Below are 19,280 nucleotides of genomic sequence, written 5' to 3'. Positions count from 1 at the left end.
ATACCACTATTATATATATATATCCACAGGCTGCACACACTGTACAGTAACTATACATCTCTTCCACACACACTTCCCCATACCACTATTATATATATATATCCACCGGCTGCACAGACTGTACAGTAACTATACATCTCTTCCACACACACTTCTCCTTACCACTATTATATATATATATCCACCGGCTGCACACACTGTACAGTAACTATACATCTCTTCCACACACACTTCCCCATACCACTATTATATATATATATCCACCGGCTGCACACACTGTACAGTAACTATACATCTCTTCCAGACACACTTCTCCATACCACTATTATATATATATCCACCGGCTGCACACACTGTACAGTAACTATACATCTCTTCCACACACACTTCCCCATACCACTATTATAAATATATATCCACCGGCTGCACACACTGTACAGTAACTATACATCTCTTCCACACACACTTCCCCATACCACTATTATATATATATATCCACCGGCTGCACACACTGTACAGTAACTATACATCTCTTCCACACACACTTCTCCATACCACTATTATATATATATATCCACCGGCTGCACACACTGTACAGTAACTATACATCTCTTCCACACACACTTCCCCATACCACTATTATATATATATATCCACCGGCTGCACACACTGTACAGTAACTATACATCTCTTCCACACACACTTCCCCATACCACTATTATATATATATATCCACCGGCTGCACACACTGTACAGTAACTATACATCTCTTCCACACACACTTCCCCATACCACTATTATATATATATATCCACCGGCTGCACACACTGTACAGTAACTATACATCTCTTCCAGACACACTTCCCCATACCACTATTATATATATATATCCACCGGCTGCACAGACTGTACAGTAACTATACATCTCTTCCACACACACTTCCCCATACCACTATTATATATATATATCCACCGGCTGCACAGACTGTACAGTAACTATACATCTCTTCCAGACACACTTCCCCATACCACTATTATATATATATATCCACCGGCTGCACAGACTGTACAGTAACTATACATCTCTTCCACACACACTTCCCCATACCACTATTATATATATATATCCACCGGCTGCACACACTGTACAGTAACTATACATCTCTTCCACACACACTTCCCCATACCACTATTATATATATATATCCACCGGCTGCACACACTGTACAGTAACTATACATCTCTTCCAGACACACTTCCCCATACCACTATTATATATATATATCCACCGGCTGCACAGACTGTACAGTAACTATACATCTCTTCCAGACACACTTCCCCATACCACTATTATATATATATATCCACCGGCTGCACACACTGTACAGTAACTATACATCTCTTCCAGACACACTTCCCCATACCACTATTATATATATATATCCACCGGCTGCACACACTGTACAGTAACTATACATCTCTTCCACACACACTTCTCCATACCACTATATATATATATATATCCACCGGCTGCACAGACTGTACAGTAACTATACATCTCTTCCACACACACTTCCCCATACCACTATTATATATATATATATATATATCCACCGGCTGCACACACTGTACAGTAACTATACATCTCTTCCAGACACACTTCCCCATACCACTATTATATATATATATCCACCGGCTGCACACACTGTACAGTAACTATACATCTCTTCCACACACACTTCCCCACACCACTATTATATATATATATCCACCGGCTGCACAGACTGTACAGTAACTATACATCTCTTCCACACACACTTCCCCATACCACTATTATATATATATATCCACCGGCTGCACACACTGTACAGTAACTATACATCTCTTCCACACACACTTCCCCATACCACTATTATATATATATATATATATATATATATATATATATATATCCACCGGCTGCACACACTGTACAGTAACTATACATCTCTTCCAGACACACTTCCCCATACCACTATTATATATATATATATCCACCGGCTGCACACACTGTACAGTAACTATACATCTCTTCCACACACACTTCTCCATACCACTATTATATATATATATCCACCGGCTGCACACACTGTACAGTAACTATACATCTCTTCCAGACACACTTCCCCATACCACTATTATATATATATATCCACCGGCTGCACACACTGTACAGTAACTATACATCTCTTCCACACACACTTCCCCATACCACTATTATATATATATATCCACCGGCTGCACACACTGTACAGTAACTATACATCTCTTCCAGACACACTTCCCCATACCACTATTATATATATATATCCACCGGCTGCACAGACTGTACAGTAACTATACATCTCTTCCACACACACTTCCCCATACCACTATTATATATATATATATCCACCGGCTGCACAGACTGTACAGTAACTATACATCTCTTCCACACACACTTCCCCATACCACTATTATATATATATATCCACCGGCTGCACACACTGTACAGTAACTATACATCTCTTCCACACACACTTCCCCATACCACTATTATATATATATATATCCACCGGCTGCACAGACTGTACAGTAACTATACATCTCTTCCACACACACTTCCCCATACTACTATTATATATATATATCCACCGGCTGCACACACTGTACAGTAACTATACATCTCTTCCACACACACTTCCCCATACCACTATTATATATATATATCCACCGGCTGCACAGACTGTACAGTAACTATACATCTCTTCCACACACACTTCCCCATACCACTATTATATATATATATCCACCGGCTGCACACACTGTACAGTAACTATACATCTCTTCCACACACACTTCTCCATACCACTATTATATATATATATCCACCGGCTGCACAGACTGTACAGTAACTATACATCTCTTCCACACACACTTCTCCATACCACTATTATATATATATATATCCACCGGCTGCACACACTGTACAGTAACTATACATCTCTTCCAGACACACTTCCCCATACCACTATTATATATATATATCCACCGGCTGCACAGACTGTACAGTAACTATACATCTCTTCCACACACACTTCCCCATACCACTATTATATATATATATCCACCGGCTGCACACACTGTACAGTAACTATACATCTCTTCCACACACACTTCTCCATACCACTATTATATATATATATATATATCCACCGGCTGCACACACTGTACAGTAACTATACATCTCTTCCACACACACTTCTCCATACCACTATTATATATATATATATATCCACCGGCTGCACACACTGTACAGTAACTATACATCTCTTCCACACACACTTCCCCATACCACTATTATATATATATATCCACCGGCTGCACACACTGTACAGTAACTATACATCTCTTCCACACACACTTCTCCATACCACTATTATATATATATATCCACCGGCTGCACAGACTGTACAGTAACTATACATCTCTTCCACACACACTTCCCCATACCACTATTATATATATATATCCACCGGCTGCACACACTGTACAGTAACTATACATCTCTTCCAGACACACTTCCCCATACCACTATTATATATATATATCCACCGGCTGCACAGACTGTACAGTAACTATACATCTCTTCCACACACACTTCCCCATACCACTATTATATATATATATCCACCGGCTGCACACACTGTACAGTAACTATACATCTCTTCCACACACACTTCCCCATACCACTATTATATATATATATCCACCGGCTGCACAGACTGTACAGTAACTATACATCTCTTCCACACACACTTCTCCATACCACTATTATATATATATATCCACCGGCTGCACAGACTGTACAGTAACTATACATCTCTTCCAGACACACTTCCCCATACCACTATTATATATATATATCCACCGGCTGCACACACTGTACAGTAACTATACATCTCTTCCACACACACTTCTCCATACCACTATTATATATATATATCCACCGGCTGCACAGACTGTACAGTAACTATACATCTCTTCCACACACACTTCCCCATACCACTATTATATATATATATCCACCGGCTGCACACACTGTACAGTAACTATACATCTCTTCCACACACACTTCCCCATACCACTATTATATATATATATATCCACCGGCTGCACACACTGTACAGTAACTATACATCTCTTCCACACACACTTCCCCATACCACTATTATATATATATATCCACCGGCTGCACACACTGTACAGTAACTATACATCTCTTCCACACACACTTCCCCATACCACTATTATATATATATATCCACCGGCTGCACAGACTGTACAGTAACTATACATCTCTTCCACACACACTTCCCCATACCACTATTATATATATATATCCACCGGCTGCACACACTGTACAGTAACTATACATCTCTTCCACACACACTTCCCCATACCACTATTATATATATATATCCACCGGCTGCACACACTGTACAGTAACTATACATCTCTTCCACACACACTTCCCCATACCACTATTATATATATATATCCACCGGCTGCACACACTGTACAGTAACTATACATCTCTTCCAGACACACTTCCCCATACCACTATTATATATTAGGGGTGTGCACCGGACACTTTTCGTGTTTTGTGTTTTGGTTTTGGATCTGGATCTTTCTTCGTGTTTTGGATCTGGATTGGTTTTGCCAAAACCACCCTTCCGTGTTTTGGGTTCTGGGTTTTGTGTTTTGGATCTGGATTTTTTCTTAAAAAATAAAAAAAACCCGCTAAAATCACATAAATGGGCCTTTTTTTGTTCCTACGCTATTAATAACCCCAATAACATTAATTTCCACTCATTTCCACTCTATTCTGAACACCTCACACCTCACAATATTGTTTTTAGGCCAAAAGGTTGTACCGAGGAAGCTGGATGACTATGCTAAGCGACACAAGGGGGCGGCACAAACACGTGGCCCATCTAGGAGTGGCACTGCAGTGGCAGACAGGAAGCCAATCAGCGTTATGGTGCCCATTTGCATGTAGCACGAACCCGGGAGATCCGTGCTACATGCATCTGTGTGATTGGCACAGAGCAATGACAGGTCCGTGAGACCCGTCTGTGCTGCTGTGGTAAAAAAAAAAAAAAAAACCTGTGTAAAAAAAGAAAAAAATGGCGTGCACCCCCCCAAAAAAGAGCAACCAGCCCCGGGCATTAGTAACCCAGTGCTGGGTGTGCTTAAATACAGGGGACAAACGACGTAGGGGTCCCCTGTACTTAAGCACAACCAGCACCGGGCTAGTCAGAACCAGCGCTGGTTGCCAAAATACGGGGGACAAACGACGTAGGGGTCCCCTGTATTCTGCGCAACCAGCTCTGGGCTCTGATCCGGTCCTGGTTCTGGAAATATAGGGGACAAAAAATGAGTAGGGTTCCCCTGTATGTTCCAGAACCAGCACTGGACTTTTTCTAGCGGGGGGCTGATGCCACAGCCAGGGGAGCCCTTTCACCGGGCCCCCCAGCCGCAGCATCAACCCTGACCGCTAGTCAGCCCAGGCCGGGGATCCCTGGAGAGCTGGGGACCCCCCCAATAAAGGGGTCACCCTCTCCAGGGCACCCCAGGCCCAGGCTGATAGCCCGGGGCTATCCCCGCCACCCCTGGTGGCGGTGGGTGGCGGGTTGATTGTGTGGTGTGGTGTAAATAAAGAATATCAAACATTGTCTTTACAAGTAGAACTGCAAGTCCCAGCTAGCCTGCCCCGCATGCTGGTACTTGGAGAACCACAAGTACCAGCATGCAGGGCATTAAGGGCCCACTAGTACCTGTAGTTCACCTGTAAAAAAAATGTTTAAAAAAACACAGGACACACACACCGTGACAGTATAAGTTTATTAAACATACATACACACACACACATGTACACATACTCACCTATGTAACCTGTAGCATCGGTCCACTTGTCCGGTAAAGTATCCCTAGGGGACCTGTGAAAAAAAACATACTCACCATCTCCTATGCGAGGTTATGTCCTCTTCGTTCCAAAGTAGGCATCCCCGGACTTGGCAAAAAAAAAAAACGAAAACGCGATCCACGAACTTAGTACCGTTCTATAGAACGGTACTTCCCGAATGAGAGCTTAGCGGCGGGGTATCACCATGGAAACCCCGCTGCTAAGCGTTCATTGGCTGAGAGAGGTCATCTCCCGTCTCTCAGCCAATGAACGGCTCCCTCCATTGTAGTCAATGGTGGGAACCGCAGGGTAAACTTTAATAACCTTGCGGCTCCCAGCATTGACTACAATGGAGGGAGCCGTTCATTGGCTGAGAGACGGGAGATGGCCTCTCTCAGCCAATGAACGCTTAGCAGCGGGGTTTCCATGGTGATACCCCGCCGCTAAGCTCTCATTCGGGAAGTACCGTTCTATAGAACGGTACTAAGTTCGTGGATCGCGTTTTCGTTTTTTTTTTTTGCCAAGTCCGGGGATGCCTACTTTGGAACGAAGAGGACAGAACCTCGCATAGGAGATGGTGAGTATGTTTTTTTTCACAGGTCCCCTATGGATACTTTACCGGACAAGTGGACCGATGCTACAGGGTTACATAGGTGAGTATGTGTACATGTGTGTGTGTGTGTGTGTGTGTGTGTGTATGTATGTTTAATAAACTTATACTGTCACGGTGTGTGTGTCCTGTGTTTTTTTTAAACATTTTTTTACAGGTGAACTACAGGTACTAGTGGGCCCTTAATGCCCTGCATGCTGGTACTTGTGGTTCTCCAAGTACCAGCATGCGGGGCAGGCTTGCTGGGACTTGCAGTTCTACTTGTAAAGACAATGTTTGATATTCTTTATTTACACCACACCACACAATCAACCCGCCACCCACCGCCACCAGGGGTGGCGGGGATAGCCCCGGGCTATCAGCCTGGGCCTGGGGTGCCCTGGAGAGGGTGACCCCTTTATTGGGGGGGTCCCCAGCTCTCCAGGGATCCCCGGCCTGGGCTGACTAGCGGTCAGGGTTGATGCTGCGGCTGGGGGGCCCGGTGAAAGGGCTCCCCTGGCTGTGGCATCAGCCCCCCGCTAGAAAAAGTCCAGTGCTGGTTCTGGAACATACAGGGGAACCCTACTCATTTTTTTCCCCTGTATTTCCAGAACCAGGACCGGATCAGAGCCCAGAGCTGGTTGCGCAGAATACGGGGGACCCCTACGTCGTTTGTCCCCCGTATTTTGGCAACCAGCTCTGGTTCTGACTAGCCCGGTGCTGGTTGTGTTTAAGTACAGGGGACCCCTATGTCGTTTGTCCCCTGTATTTAAGCACACCCAGCACTGGGTCACTAATGCCCGGGGCTGGTTGCTCTTTTTTTGGGGGGGGGGCACGCCATTTTTTTCTCTTTTTACACAGGTTTTTTTTTTTTTATTTACCACAGCAGCACAGACGGGTCTCACGGACCCGTTAGTGCTCTGTGTCAATGACACAGATGCAAGTAGCACGGATCTCCTGGTCCGTGCGTGCATCTGTGTCATTGAAATACACAGCAGCACAGACGGGTCTCACTGACCCATCTGTGCTCTGTGTCACTGTCAATCACACAGATGCATGTAGCACGGATCTCACGAGTCCGTGCTACATGCAAATGAGCACCATAATGCTGATTGGCTGAGAGCCGTGACAGACGGCTCTGTCAGCCAATCAGCACTTTGCCCATTAAAGGCAAAGGCATTTTTTTTTAAATGGCCGCTCGAGGCAAAACCTCGAGATCCGACAGCAGATCTCGAGGTTTTGCCTCGGGAGAGGGATCCGGGGCAGACAGGGAGATCCGAGCTTGGGCTCGGATCGCCCCGGATCCCCGAAGTTCGGGTGGGTTCGGTTCTCAGGGAACCGAACCCGCTCATCCCTATTATATATATATATCCACCGGCTGCACAGACTGTACAGTAACTATACATCTCTTCCAGACACACTTCCCCATACCACTATTATATATATATATCCACCGGCTGCACACACTGTACAGTAACTATACATCTCTTCCAGACACACTTCCCCATACCACTATTATATATATATATCCACCGGCTGCACACACTGTACAGTAACTATACATCTCTTCCACACACACTTCCCCATACCACTATTATATATATATATCCACCGGCTGCACAGACTGTACAGTAACTATACATCTCTTCCACACACACTTCCCCATACCACTATTATATATATATATCCACCGGCTGCACACACTGTACAGTAACTATACATCTCTTCCACACACACTTCCCCATACCACTATTATATATATATATCCACCGGCTGCACAGACTGTACAGTAACTATACATCTCTTCCACACACACTTCCCCATACCACTATTATATATATATATATCCACCAGCTGCACACACTGTACAGTAACTATACATCTCTTCCACACACACTTCCCCATACCACTATTATATATATATATCCACCGGCTGCACAGACTGTACAGTAACTATACATCTCTTCCACACACACTTCCCCATACCACTATTATATATATATATCCACCGGCTGCACAGACTGTACAGTAACTATACATCTCTTCCACACACACTTCCCCATACCACTATTATATATATATATCCACCGGCTGCACAGACTGTACAGTAACTATACATCTCTTCCAGACACACTTCCCCATACCACTATTATATATATATATCCACCGGCTGCACAGACTGTACAGTAACTATACATCTCTTCCACACACACTTCCCCATACCACTATTATATATATATATATCCACCGGCTGCACACACTGTACAGTAACTATACATCTCTTCCACACACACTTCCCCATACCACTATTATATATATATATCCACCGGCTGCACAGACTGTACAGTAACTATACATCTCTTCCAGACACACTTCCCCATACCACTATTATATATATATATCCACCGGCTGCACACACTGTACAGTAACTATACATCTCTTCCACACACACATCCCAATACCAACATCCTATACGTCCATTATAAGTAATGGTGCGTACACACGGGACGACCGTCAGCGATAACGATATCGCTGAACAAACTCACGGGTGTGCTGGATGATCGATATTGATCATCCAGCACACCACCAACCCACCACCGATGGCCAGCGATCCGTTATCAACAATAGCGGGTCCCTATAGTAACCTGGTCAGTGTCGACCAGGTTGGCCTGCATGTACGGTGGATGGACGATATCTTTTTCGTCCATACGTGCCTGCGCATCGCAGGTCGTTGATGGGTTGGAGCCACCAATAAATGCACGATAGTAACACTATATAAATAGCCTGTACATCCACTATAAGTAACACTATATAAATAGCCTGTACATCCACTATAAGTAACACTATATAAATATCCTGTACATCCACTATAAGTAACACTATATAAATATCCTGTACATCCCCTATAAGTAACACTATATAAATATCCTGTACATCCGCTATAAGTGACACTATATAAATATCCTGTACATCCACTATAAGTGGCACTATATAAATATCCTATACATCCGCTATAAGTGACACTATATAAATATCCTGTACATCCGCTATAAGTGACACTATATAAATATCCTGTACATCCGCTATAAGTAACACTATATAAATATCCTGTACATCCCCTATAAGTAACACTATATAAATATCCTGTACATCCGCTGTAGGTAACACTATATAAATATCCTGTACATCCGCTATAAGTAACACTATATAAATATCCTGTACATCCGCTATAAGTGACACTATATAAATATCCTGTACATCCGCTATAAGTGGCACTATATAAATATCCTATACATCCGCTATAAGTGACACTATATAAATATCCTATACATCCGCTATAAGTGACACTATATAAATATCCTATACATCAACTATAAGTAACACTATATAAATATCCTGTACATCTGCTATAAGTGACACTATATAAATATCCTGTACATCCGCTATAAGTAACACTATATAAATATCCTGTACATCCGCTGTAGGTAACACTATATAAATATCCTGTACATCCGCTATAAGTAACACTATATAAATATCCTGTACATCCGCTATAAGTGACACTATATAAATATCCTGTACATCCGCTATAAGTGACACTATATAAATATCCTGTACATCCGCTATAAGTAAGACTATATAAATATCCTGTACATCCGCTATAAGTGACACTATATAAATATCCTGTACGTCCACTATAAGTGACACTATATAAATATCCTGTACATCCGCTATAAGTGACACTATATAAATATCCTGTACATCCGCTATAAGTGACACTATATAAATATCCTGTATATCCTGTACATCCGCTATAAGTGACACTATATAAATATCCTGTACATCCGCTATAAGTGACACTATATACATATCCTGTACATCCGCTATAAGTGACACTATATACATATCCTGTACATCCGATATAAGTGACACTATATAAATATCCTGTACATCCGCTATAAGTAAGACTATATAAATATCCTGTACATCCCCTATAAGTAACACTATATAAATATCCTGTACATCCGCTATAAGTGACACTATATAAATATCCTGTACATCCGCTATAAGTAACACTATATAAATATCCTGTACATCCGCTATAAGTGACACTATATAAATATCCTGTACGTCCGCTATAAGTGACACTATATAAATATCCTGTACGTCCGCTATAAGCGACACTATATAAATATCCTGTACATCCGCTATAAGTGACACTATATAAATATCCTGTACATCCGCTATAAGTGACACTATATAAATATCCTGTACATCCGCTATAAGTAAGACTATATAAATATCCTGGACATCCGCTATAAGTGACACTATATAAATATCCTGTACATCCGCTATAAGTAACACTATATAAATATCCTGTACGTCCACTATAAGTGACACTATATACATATCCTGTACATCCGCTATAAGTGACACTATAGAAATATCCTGTACATCCGCTATAAGTGACACTATATAAATATCCTGTACATCCGCTATAAGTGACACTATATAAATATCCTGTACATCCGCTATAAGTGACACTATATAAATATCCTGCATATCCTGGACATCCGCTATAAGTGACACTATATACATATCCTGTACATCCGCTATAAGTGACACTATATAAATATCCTGTACATCCGCTATAAGTGACACTATATAAATATCCTGTACATCCGCTATAAGTGACACTATATACATATCCTGTACATCCGCTATAAGTGACACTATATAAATATCCTGTACATCCGCTATAAGTGACACTATATAAATATCCTGTACATCCGCTATAAGTGACACTATATAAATATCCTATACATCCGCTATAAGTGACACTATATACATATCCTGTACATCCGCTATAAGTGACACTATATACATATCCTGTACATCCGCTATAAGTGACACTATATACATATCCTGTACATCCGCTATAAGTGACACTATATACATATCCTGTACATCCGCTATAAGTGACACTATATACATATCCTGTACATCCGCTATAAGTGACACTATATAAATATCCTGTACATCCGCTATAAGTGACACTATATACATATCCTGTACATCCGCTATAAGTGACACTATATAAATATCCTGTACATCCGCTATAAGTGACACTATATAAATATCCTGTACATCCGCTATAAGTGACACTATATAAATATCCTGCATATCCTGGACATCCGCTATAAGTGACACTATATACATATCCTGTACATCCGCTATAAGTGACACTATATAAATATCCTGTACATCCGCTATAAGTGACACTATATAAATATCCTGTACATCCGCTATAAGTGACACTATATAAATATCCTGTACATCCGCTATAAGTGACACTATATAAATATCCTGTACATCCGCTATAAGTGACACTATATAAATATCCTGTACATCCGCTATAAGTGACACTATATAAATATCCTGTACGTCCGCTATAAGTGACACTATATAAATATCCTGTACGTCCGCTATAAGCGACACTATATAAATATCCTGTACATCCGCTATAAGTGACACTATATAAATATCCTGTACATCCGCTATAAGTGACACTATATAAATATCCTGTACATCCGCTATAAGTAAGACTATATAAATATCCTGGACATCCGCTATAAGTGACACTATATAAATATCCTGTACATCCGCTATAAGTAACACTATATAAATATCCTGTACGTCCACTATAAGTGACACTATATACATATCCTGTACATCCGCTATAAGTGACACTATAGAAATATCCTGTACATCCGCTATAAGTGACACTATATAAATATCCTGTACATCCGCTATAAGTGACACTATATAAATATCCTGTACATCCGCTATAAGTGACACTATATAAATATCCTGCATATCCTGGACATCCGCTATAAGTGACACTATATACATATCCTGTACATCCGCTATAAGTGACACTATATAAATATCCTGTACATCCGCTATAAGTGACACTATATAAATATCCTGTACATCCGCTATAAGTGACACTATATACATATCCTGTACATCCGCTATAAGTGACACTATATAAATATCCTGTACATCCGCTATAAGTGACACTATATAAATATCCTGTACATCCGCTATAAGTGACACTATATAAATATCCTATACATCCGCTATAAGTGACACTATATACATATCCTGTACATCCGCTATAAGTGACACTATATACATATCCTGTACATCCGCTATAAGTGACACTATATACATATCCTGTACATCCGCTATAAGTGACACTATATACATATCCTGTACATCCGCTATAAGTGACACTATATACATATCCTGTACATCCGCTATAAGTGACACTATATAAATATCCTGTACATCCGCTATAAGTGACACTATATACATATCCTGTACATCCGCTATAAGTGACACTATATAAATATCCTGTACATCCGCTATAAGTGACACTATATAAATATCCTGTACATCCGCTATAAGTGACACTATATAAATATCCTGTACATCCGCTATAAGTGACACTATATAAATATCCTGCATATCCTGGACATCCGCTATAAGTGACACTATATACATATCCTGTACATCCGCTATAAGTGACACTATATAAATATCCTGTACATCCGCTATAAGTGACACTATATAAATATCCTGTACATCCGCTATAAGTGACACTATATAAATATCCTGTACATCCGCTATAAGTGACACTATATAAATATCCTGTACATCCGCTATAAGTGACACTATATAAATATCCTGTACATCCGCTATAAGTGACACTATATAAATATCCTGTACATCCGCTATAAGTAACACTATATAAATATCCTGTACATCCGCTATAAGTGACACTATATAAATATCAGCTGGCTGCACAGACAGGATGACTAGTGCAGTGATTACTGGCTGGGACTGCACACATCAGTGTATCATTGTGCTGGTAGCCCAAGTGGCATTATGCCATTGTGCAGAGATGCCAGGGCAGTCTGCTTCCAATAATGGGTACTGCATACCTGACTGGCCAAATAACGATACTGGGTGCCCACTTCTTGGCAACACTCTGTAAAACACACACATATGTACACAAGCATAGTTACAGGCATGCACACATGCATACAGACATATACACAAACACACATGTATAGTTACAGACATGCATACAGATATGTACACATACACACACACACACACATGCATAGTTACAGACATGCGCACACACATGTACACATGCATACAGACATGTACACACACATGTACACATGCATACAGACATGTACACATACACGCACACACACATGTACACATGCATAGTTACAGACATACACACACACATGTACACATGCATAGTTACAGACGTACACACACACACACATGTACACATGCATAGTTACAGACGTACACACATGTACACATGTATACAGACGTACACACATGTACACACACATATATAATATATACACACACACATGTATACACTGACACCACATAAGGTATCCCCGGGCCTCTCACCTATGTTACCCGGACGGGTTTGGAGGCGCCGGGTGTGGCAGGGGATCCATGCCCAAGCGGGGGCTCTTCGTGCCCAGGCTCCGACAAACTTCACAGCCCAGCAGCGGCAGCGGGGTGAGGCATCAGCCAGGCGCAGAGGTCTCCGCTCGGTGTCTCCTCAGCTGCCCGACCTGAGCTCCGTGTGATACATGGCAGCTGTGCCGGAGATGCGGCCACTCACACCCAGGCACTCAGCGATGTGTACCGGCCGCTCCTGTCGCTCCTGTGCCCGGCTGCTGCCTGGGCTGTGTGTGCGGGGAGGCGGCACCGCGCATGCTCCAGCTCCACACTCCCCTCTATCTGTCTGTGCACACCCAGAGTGGCAGGCTCACACACACAGCAGTGACAGGGGGTCTCACACACACAGCAGTGACAGGGGGTCTCACACTGATAGTGACAGAGGGTCTCACACACACAGCACTGACAGGGGGACTCACACACACAGCACTGACAGGGGGTCTCACACTGATAGTGACAGAGGGTCTCACACACACAGCAGTGACTGACAGGGGGTCTCACACACACAGCACTGACAGGGGGTCTCACACTGATAGTGACAGAGGGTCTCACACACACAGCAGTGACTGACAGGGGGTCTCACACACACAGCACTGACAGGGGGTCTCACACTGATAGTGACAGAGGGTCTCACACACACAGCAGTGACTGACAGGGGGTCTCACACACACAGCACTGACAGGGGGTCTCACACACACAGCAGTGACAGAGGGTCTCACACACACAGCAGTGACTGACAGGGGGTCTCACACACACAGCACTGACAGGGGGTCTCACACACACTGATAGTGACACAGGGTCTCACACACACAGCAGTGACTGACGGGGTCTCACACACACAGCACTGACAGGGGGTCTCACACTGATAGTCACAGGGGGTCTCACATTCATAGTTACAGGGAGTCTCACACACACAGCAGTGACAGGGGGTCTCACACTGATAGTGACAGGGAGTCTCACACTAATAGTGACAGGAGGTCTCACACTAATAGTGACAGGAGGTCTCACACTGATAGTGACAGGGAGTCTCCCAATGATAGTGACAGGAAGTCTCACACTGATAGTGACAGGGGGTCTCACAATGATAGTGACAGGAAGTCTCACACTGATAGTGACAGAATGTTTCATACACACAGCAGTGAGAGGGGGTCTCACACTGATAGTGACAGGGAGTCTCACACACAGCAGTGACAGGGGGTCTCACACTGATAGTGACAGAGGGTCTCACACACACTGATAGTAACGGGGTCTCACACACACACTAATAGTGACAGAGGGTCTCACACTGATAGTGGCAGGGAGTCTCATACACACTGATAGTGACAGGGGGTCTCACACACACGTATAGTGACAGGGGGTCTCACAAACACTGATAGTGACAGGGGGTCTCATACTGATAGTTACAGGGGGTCACACACTGATAGTGACAGGGGGTCTCACACTGATACTGACGGGATCTCACACACACTGACAGGGGGTCTCACACACACTGATAGCAACAGGGAGTCACACACACAGCAGTGACAGGGGGTCTCACACTGACAGAGGGGCTCACTCGGAGTCTCACACACACAGCAGTGACGGGGTCTTACAGGGAGTCTCATACACACTGATAGTAACAGGGGATCTCACACATACTGATAGTGACAGGGGGTCTCACTGATAGTGACAGGGGGTCTCACACACACTGATAGCAACAGGGAGTCACACACACAGCAGTGACGGGGTCTCACATTGACAGAGGGACTCACTCGGAGTCTCACACACACAGCAGTGACAGGGGGTCTTACAGGGAGTCTCATACACACTGATAATAACAGGGGGTCTTACACACTGATAGTGACAGGGGGTTTCACACTGATAGTGACAGGAGGTCTCACACATACTGATAGTGACAGGGGGTCTCACACACACTGATAGTGACAGGGGGTCTCACACTGATGGTGACAAGGGGTCTCAAACTGATAGTGACAGGAGGTCTCACACACACAGCAGTGACAGGGGGTCTCACACTGATAGTGACAGAGGGTCTCACACACACAGCACTGACAGGGGGACTCACACACACAGCACTGACAGGGGGTCTCACACTGATAGTGACAGAGGGTCTCACACACACAGCAGTGACTGACAGGGGGTCTCACACACACAGCACTGACAGGGGGTCTCACACTGATAGTGACAGAGGGTCTCACACACACAGCAGTGACTGACAGGGGGTCTCACACACACAGCACTGACAGGGGGTCTCACACTGATAGTGACAGAGGGTCTCACACACACAGCAGTGACTGACAGGGGGTCTCACACACACAGCACTGACAGGGGGTCTCACACACACAGCAGTGACAGAGGGTCTCACACACACAGCAGTGACTGACAGGGGGTCTCACACACACAGCACTGACAGGGGGTCTCACACACACTGATAGTGACACAGGGTCTCACACACACAGCAGTGACTGACGGGGTCTCACACACACAGCACTGACAGGGGGTCTCACACTGATAGTCACAGGGGGTCTCACATTCATAGTTACAGGGAGTCTCACACACACAGCAGTGACAGGGGGTCTCACACTGATAGTGACAGGGAGTCTCACACTAATAGTGACAGGAGGTCTCACACTAATAGTGACAGGAGGTCTCACACTGATAGTGACAGGGAGTCTCCCAATGATAGTGACAGGAAGTCTCACACTGATAGTGACAGGGGGTCTCACAATGATAGTGACAGGAAGTCTCACACTGATAGTGACAGAATGTTTCATACACACAGCAGTGAGAGGGGGTCTCACACTGATAGTGACAGGGAGTCTCACACACAGCAGTGACAGGGGGTCTCACACTGATAGTGACAGAGGGTCTCACACACACTGATAGTAACGGGGTCTCACACACACACTAATAGTGACAGAGGGTCTCACACTGATAGTGGCAGGGAGTCTCATACACACTGATAGTGACAGGGGGTCTCACACACACGTATAGTGACAGGGGGTCTCACAAACACTGATAGTGACAGGGGGTCTCATACTGATAGTTACAGGGGGTCACACACTGATAGTGACAGGGGGTCTCACACTGATACTGACGGGATCTCACACACACTGACAGGGGGTCTCACACACACTGATAGCAACAGGGAGTCACACACACAGCAGTGACAGGGGGTCTCACACTGACAGAGGGGCTCACTCGGAGTCTCACACACACAGCAGTGACGGGGTCTTACAGGGAGTCTCATACACACTGATAGTAACAGGGGATCTCACACATACTGATAGTGACAGGGGGTCTCACTGATAGTGACAGGGGGTCTCACACACACTGATAGCAACAGGGAGTCACACACACAGCAGTGACGGGGTCTCACATTGACAGAGGGACTCACTCGGAGTCTCACACACACAGCAGTGACAGGGGGTCTTACAGGGAGTCTCATACACACTGATAATAACAGGGGGTCTTACACACTGATAGTGACAGGGGGTTTCACACTGATAGTGACAGGAGGTCTCACACATACTGATAGTGACAGGGGGTCTCACACACACTGATAGTGACAGGGGGTCTCACACTGATGGTGACAAGGGGTCTCAAACTGATAGTGACAGGAGGTCTCACACATACTGATAGTGACAGGGGGTCTCACACTGACAGGGACTCACTCGGAGACTCACACACACAGCAGTGACAGGAGGTCTCACACATACTGATAGTGACAGGAGGTCTCACACACACTGATAGTGACAGGAGGTCTCACACATACTGATAGTGACAGGGGGTCTCACACTGATAGTGACAGGGGGTCTCACACACACTGATAGCAACAGGGGGTCTCACAAACACTGATAGTGACAGGGGGTCTCACAAACACTGATAGTGACAGGGGGTCTCGCAAACACTGATAGTGACAGGGGGTCTCATACTGATAGTTACATGGGGTCACACACTGATACTGACAGGGGATCTCACACACACATAGCAACAGATAGTCTCACACACACAGCAGTGACAGAGGGACTCACTCGGAGTCTCACACACACAGCAGTGACAGGGGGTCTTACAGGGAGTCTCACACACACTGATAGTAACAGGGGGTCTCACACATACTGATAGTGACAGGGGGTCTCACACTGATAGTGACAGGGGGTCTCACACACACTGATAGCAACAGGGAGTCACACACACAGCAGTGACAGGGGGTCTCACATTGACAGAGGGACTCACTCGGAGTCTCACACACACAGCAGTGACAGGGGGTCTTACAGGGAGTCTCATACACACTGATAATAACAGGGGGTCTTACACACTGATAGTGACAGGGGGTTTCACACTGATAGTGACAGGAGGTCTCACACACACTGATAGTGACAGGGGGTCTCACACTGATGGTGACAAGGGGTCTCAAACTGATAGTGACAGGAGGTCTCACACATACTGATAGTGACAGGGGGTTTCACACTGACAGGGACTCACTCGGAGACTCACACACACAGCAGTGACAGGAGGTCTCACACATACTGATAGTGACAGGAGGTCTCACACACACTGATAGTGACAGGAGGTCTCACACATACTGATAGTGACAGGGGGTCTCACACTGATAGTGACAGGGGGTCTCACACACACTGATAGCAACAGGGAGTCACACACACAACAGTGACAGGAGGTCTCACACACACTGATAGTGACAGGAGGTCTCACACATACTGATAGTGACAGGGGGTCTCACACTGATAGTGACAGGGGGTCTCACACACACTGATAGCAACAGGGAATCACACACACAGCAGTGACAGGGGGTCTCACACTGACAGAGGGGCTCACTCGGAGTCTCACACACACAGCAGTGACAGGGGGTCTTACAGGGAGTCTCATACACACTGATAGTAACAGGGGGTCTCACACACTGATAGTGACACAGGGTTTCACACTGATAGTGACAGGGAGTCTCATGCACACTGATAGTGACAGGGGGTCTCACACTGATAGTTACAGGGGGTCTCACACTGATAGTGACAGGGGGTCTCATACTGATAGTGACAGGGGGTCTCACACTGATAGTGACAGGGGGTCTCACACACACTGATAGCAACAGGGAGTCACACACACAGCAGTGACAGGGGGTCTCACACT

General features: G+C 44.5%; 1 protein-coding gene across 1 annotated transcript in view; it reads right to left on the bottom strand.

Annotated features, from left to right (window-relative positions):
- Positions 1-14,425, bottom strand: part of CUNH3orf70 (chromosome unknown C3orf70 homolog) — a 119,804-nt gene extending 105,379 nt beyond the window's left edge. The window contains exon 1 of the mRNA XM_088461103.1: positions 14,082-14,425. The gene's annotated coding sequence lies outside the window, so the exon portion shown is untranslated. The remainder of the gene's footprint in view (positions 1-14,081) is intronic.
- Between the last annotated feature and the right edge of the window lie 4,855 nt (positions 14,426-19,280).

Source organism: Taudactylus pleione, unplaced genomic scaffold, assembly GCF_031769625.1.
Source record: "Taudactylus pleione unplaced genomic scaffold, aTauple2 ptg001017l, whole genome shotgun sequence".
In the NCBI taxonomy this organism is placed as follows: Eukaryota; Metazoa; Chordata; class Amphibia; order Anura; family Myobatrachidae; genus Taudactylus; species Taudactylus pleione.
The sequence above is the reverse complement of the archived record's forward strand: the minus strand, read 5'-3'. Positions and strand labels throughout refer to the sequence as shown.